A 6,295-nucleotide genomic window follows, 5' to 3' on the forward strand; every position below is an offset into this window, starting at 1 on the left:
GGGCCTAGCAAACACAGAAGTGGATGCTCACAGTCAGCTATTGGATGGAACACAGGGCCCCCAATGGAGGAGCTAGAGAAAGTACCCAAGGATCTGGGGAGATCTGCAACCCTATAGGTGGAACAACAATATGAACTAACCTGCACTGTCCGGAGCTCATGTCTCTAGCTACATATGTGTCAGAAGATGGCCTAGTCAGCCATCACTCGAAAGAGAGTCCCATTGGTCTTGCAAACTTTATATGCTTAAGTTCAGGGGAACGCCAGGGCCAAGAAATTGGGAGTGGGGGGAGGAGAGTTAGGGGGGTGGCATGGGGGACTTTTGGGATAGCATTGGAAATGTAAATGAAGATAATACCTAATTAAAAGAAAAGAATATTTACCCCTAAAGATGGCAAATGAAGAATGATTAGAATCAAGCTTCTAACAAGAAAAATAAAGCATGTCTGATTGATGTTACTTATATCTCCCTTCATGATCAATTTAGAGAACTATGAGTTTTGTGGATCTCAAAACCACATTGTAGAAAGTTGGTGATTTCAGGCTGGAAAATTTTTCATTTAGTAAAGGACTTGCTGGATCAGAATGCAAGCATATGTTCAAAATGCTTAAAACCTGACTATACTTATATGCATTTAAATCTTAAGAGACAGAAGGAGATGAGTACTTGGGTCTTACTGAGCAGCCAGACTTAGAGTAATCATGGATCTCTAGGTATGAGAAAGAGAGAGATACAGAGAGATACAGAGACAGACAGAGAGCTTATCTCATGAAATATGGTAGACAGCAGCTCCTGGGTAACAACATTCACCTTCACATACAGGCACACATGTATACAACATATTAAATAATATAATAAATATTATATTAAATATGTATCTGGGTGCTTTATTTGCATGTATGCCCGTGTACCATATGTGAATCTGGTGCCTGTGATGCTAGAATTGAGTATTATATTCTATGGAACTGTAAGTTCAAGGAAGTTACAGATGATTATGAACTACTTTGTGATGCTGGGAATCAAATCAAGGACCTCTGGAAGAGCATCCAGGGCTTGTAGCTGCTGAGTTTTCTTTTACAGCCCCATTAGTCCAATTTTAAATGCAAGTGACCCTTATTCACTGGTTGCTTCTTTGCCACAGAAGGACAACATTGTGTCAAGAGATTATGACCTTCCAAGGCATCAGCTTTACACCCGATATGTGGAAGACTATTTTGATTTTCTATAACTCAGCACATACCACATGGCTCATCTGAGGTTCCATTGTATATTTAAGATTCTTGGGTATTTTAAGTTACATCTTTGTACATTGTTTCTTAGTATAATTGTTTCTTAGATAAAAGATCATTATTGCCCTGTCAGAATTGTTTGTGTCCTGTATAGTCTTTAGTATGATAGTCTAGCCTCCCAAGGAATTTTGATATTGTGCCATAAAAAGTTTGAAAACTTGAATATGTAGTACACATGAAGTAATATTGAACATTGGTGGGAGTTATGTATTAGCATTTCAAAATACTAGCACTTGAATATCTTCCCAGTAAAATCTGTCTTTTATTGAGAAGGGACAGTGGGAAGTGGTAGTAGTAAACTAAAATTAGTAAGCAAAAGATCCTTTTGGACATGGATCCTACTGGGGCATCTTCTGGTCACATGGGTGGGCTCTTGAATCTTTAGTTCTGGGCTCTTCTGTTTATTTGTGAATTTCTCCTCAATGTTTGTAAAGCTTTCTAACATAGTCCCATCCATCACCTGCTTCACTGTGGCAATCAGCATGATGCCCACGATCAGTCTTAGCTTTTGCTCCATTTTACTTTTATTGCAGCTTTTGCTAAAGAGATAAAGTATCCAATTAAAATTAGCAAGCAAAAGATCTTTTCACTTTCCTAGGAATCAGTTAACAGTTCGGGAACACATCTATCTGAAATGTCTTGTGTAAACCAAGAGAGACTATCTGTATGCAGTCATAGTGCTCATCTTTGATTACAGGAAATCTAATATGTGAACAAGAATATGCATAGTAAAGATACAACAGACACATTAAGATTCAGGTAAAGTCCTAAGGAAGCTTAGAGAAAGTAAGATCTTAATTCCAAACAGGGTTTCCATTTCAATTTTTAAATTAAAGTCAAACTCCATACTGTCATGTGAATTGATATTTGCTCTCCTATGGCAGCCATCTGGGTCTGGGTTATGCATTAGCTTGTAGCGATAAAGCACCAGAAATGATGGATCTGTGGAGATGGAAAAAAAATCACATAAATTCTAAAAGTCTTAAAAACAATTCTCAAGAGTGACATCTTGTCCTACAAACCTGATATTATAACTTCACACTACCATTTTATGGCATGTAAATCTTAGGAACTATAAGGGAAGGTTATAAATTGCTTGATCCTATAAGATAATCAGGTGTCCTTGAGCAGACCTTCCCATGTCTCAGTTTCTCAGTTGTAACATGAGGGGGTTAGAGCTCAGAAGGTCTGATAATTTCAAGGTCTAATATCCTGAGACTCTAAGACTTTGCACATGGGCCATTTTTCATATGACCAATTTTCATTCCATGAATAAATGTTGCCAGGTTTCCTGTTCCACATAAGGAGACTCTACAGAAGTAATTAGATCCCCATGGAAAAGTAATGCCCTATATATGTCCCACACCTCATAAATAGTCTACGGTGAGCATTTGTGCATCCTTTGCAAAGTAATAAAAAATTGACATCTCCTGGTTTGCTCAAAACAATCATTTTCTTATTAGCGATTCAGAGATTATTCTCATTTGCAAGTTGTTGACACAGAAGATACAACCTGGTCCTAAAAACACACCAGTTATTGGTGAAAATAGCATTACTATGCCAAGACTACATAGGTACCTACACAGCAGGCTAGTAAAATAAATTTTAATAAGAGCAGATGAAATAGGATATACAAGGCTCTTATTTGTATATGTGACATAATCTTTTCACCATCTTCAATAAACCCACAAGCTAACTGAAAATCCTGTGTATTTTTTCAGTTGTTATTTGGTGCCTCACTGACATAGAAAACCTAGCAAGAGACAAATCATATACTAAATTGAAGATGCAAATATGGGTATTAACAAAGCAATAACAGCACACAATGTGGCTGTTTTACCAATAAGTCTGACTAGCACACACAGGCATTATACTTTCTATGTTAGGTACTGTCTCATCCTTTTACACAACAAACACTAGAGGGAGGAACCCATGCTTGATATTCTAAATCTATCAGGATGTCTCTACCTCTGAAAGTCTTCAGACAATGGGTATTTGGTGATTATTTTCTGAATGGTTCCTTGGTACCAGATGTGCCCAAGTGAAAGAAAACCATAAACACCCACGAGAATGCCCAGTATAAATATACAATTCTCCTTAGTCTAATCCTAGAAGTTTTCATCATTGTGAAGGTCTTTGAGGTAGGTGCTTTTGAAAGCATTTATGTATATCTTGTTATTTGTTACCAACATTGTGAGATATGGCAGCCTCTGAGACTTGGAAGTTACTTCTATTTAACTTCAGGTAGAAGACTGACAACTAGCAGAAGAACTTTGGGTGTATACATAACACTAGTGATTTTCATACTAACCCTGCCCCTCCTTGGATCAATTGATATAAGGTCATTTTGTATCCTCTGTTGTTCTAATGATACAGAAAACACACCTATCACCAGAAGGAATTGAAAGTTAAATAAATTAGTTTTAATTTATAACAGCTTAATTAAACATTTTAAAACTGTTAAATATACAGCAAAAGCATTCCTTGGTTGTTTGGTAAGATGACTAATATATTCTGAACCATGTCTTGAACTATTCTGCTCTCCACATTGATAGTAATTTATGATGAAAGAAAAAGAAAAAAAAACACAACACATGTTCCTACTACTTTATATTACATATTCCAGGAACACATCTGCAAATCTCATCATGGTTTGTCGGGAGACAGAAACCAAGCATCATATATTCACTCTGATTCCTCTACACCATAATGAAGTTACTCTTCTTCTTCTTCTTCTAAATTAGTCAGTTTACCCATGCTCCCCAGGGTCTCCAGGCAAGCATTTCATGGAGAACTGCATTTTATTTCTCTCAGGTCTCAAGATGATCGGATCACTGGTTGAGAACATTATTGGCAGTGAAGTTAGAGAGTCTGGCTTCATAATCAACTGAGTAATGACTCTCTCTTGCTTTATCTGTGTAATGAGAAAAGAGGCAGAAATGCCACTGGGAGCATTTGAGCAGTATAAGAACAATAAGATAATAAATGCTTCTCTTTTCCACAAGTATAGGACAATTAGCTAATATGGGAGACAGAGACCTGCCTGAGAACTTAATTTAGAGAAGGTTTATAAGGGTCATGCTGTAAAGTTCGAACCAATTCCATGTGGATTGGAGCAGAGATCTCGGTAGATGACTTTTCTTTAGGAAAATGTCTTATGAAGCGTTTCCATAGGGGTTTTGAGGCTTGGAGAGAATGGGTTTATTTCTGTGAAATAAATGGGTGTCTTCCAACTTTCTGGCTGCAGTTTCCTGTCTGAAGTTTCTGATTCTGCAACCTCACTAATTTTGATACTGAATTCATATTGCATGGGTCTCTATCTATGGAGTGAGTATAAAAATATTAGGAAGAAAGTGCACAAACACAGCCAGCTACACAGGTATAGGAGAAACAAAAGACAAGCTGATTAGTAGCTGTAATCTTCACTTCCCCAAGAAATCATGTGGTCACTCAAAACATAAAAAGGCAGGGCCACACAGAAGGATGTGTAACCAGCATGACATTGACATTTTAACTACAAATTCTTTGTTTATTTATTTTTTGTTTCTTTAGATTTATTATTATTTTAAGTGTGTGTGTGTGTGTGTGTGTGTGAGAGAGAGAGAGAGAGAGAGAGAGAGAGAGAGAGAGAGAGAGAACAGAGACCAGAGACAGATTGTTAGGACACTGGAAGGTAGGGGTATTGGATCCCTGGGTGCTAGTTACAGGCAGTTGTAAATGCCCTGACATAGATGATATAAACTTAACTTGGATCCTCTGCAAGAGCTTTATGTATGCAGTCTTTTTTTTTTCCAGGCATTTTTTTATTAGGTATTTTCTTCATTTACATTTCCAACGCTATCCCCAAAGTCACCGATACCCTCCCCCCACTCCCGTACCCACCCACTCCCACTTCTTGACCCNGGTGTTCCCCTGTACTGAGGCATATAAAGTTTGCAAGACCTATGGGCCTCTCTTTCCAGTGATGGCCCACTAGGCCATCTTTTGATACATATGCAGCTAGAAACATGAGCTCTGAGGGATACTGGTTAGTTCATATTGTTGTTCCACCTATAGAGTTGCAGATCCCTTTAGCTCCTTNGGTACTTTCTCTAGCTCCTCCATTGGGGGCCCTGTGATCCATCCAATAGCTGACTGTGAACATCCACTTTTGTGTTTGCTAGTCCCCGGCATAGTCTCACAAGAGACAGCTATATCAGGGTCCTTTCAGCAAAATCTTGCTAGTGTATGCAATGGTGTCAGTGTTTGGGGACTGATTATGGGATGGATCCCTGGGTATGGCAGTCTCTAGACGGTCCATCCTTTTGTCTCAGCTCCAAACTGTGTCTCTGTAACCCCTTCGCTGGGTGTTTTGTTCCCAATTCTAAGAAGGGGCAAAGTGTCCACACTTTCCTCTTCCTTCTTCTTAAGTTTCATGTGTTTTGCAAATTGTATCTTATATCTTAGGTATTCTAAGTTTCTGGGAGAACATCCACTTATCAGTGAGTACATATCATGTGAGTTCTTTTCTGGTTGGGTTACCTCACTCAGGATGATGCCCTCCAGGCCCATCCATTTGCCTAGAAATTTCATAAATTCCTTCTTTTTAATAACAGAGTAGTACTCCATTGTGTAAATGTACCACATTTTCTGTATCCATTCCTCTGTTGAGGGGCATCTGGGTTTTTTCCAGCTTCTGACTATTACAAATAAGGCTGCTATGAACATAGTTGGGCATGTGCCCTTCTAACCGGATGGAACATCTTCTGGATATATGCCCAGGAGAGGTATTGCAGGATCCTCTGGTAGTACTATGTCCAATTTTCTGAGGAACTGCCGGACTGATTTTCAGAGTGGTTGTACAAGCTTGCAATCCCACCAACAATGGAGGAGTGTTCCTCTTTCCCCACATCCTCACCAGCATCTGCTGTCACCTGAATTTTTGAGCTTAACCATTCTGGTTGGTGTGAATTGGAATCTCAGGGTTGTTTTAATTTGCATTTCCCTGATGATTAAGGATGCTGAAC

The sequence above is a fragment of the Mus caroli genome, chromosome 13, assembly GCF_900094665.2.
Source record: "Mus caroli chromosome 13, CAROLI_EIJ_v1.1, whole genome shotgun sequence".
Classification (NCBI taxonomy): Eukaryota; Metazoa; Chordata; class Mammalia; order Rodentia; family Muridae; genus Mus; species Mus caroli.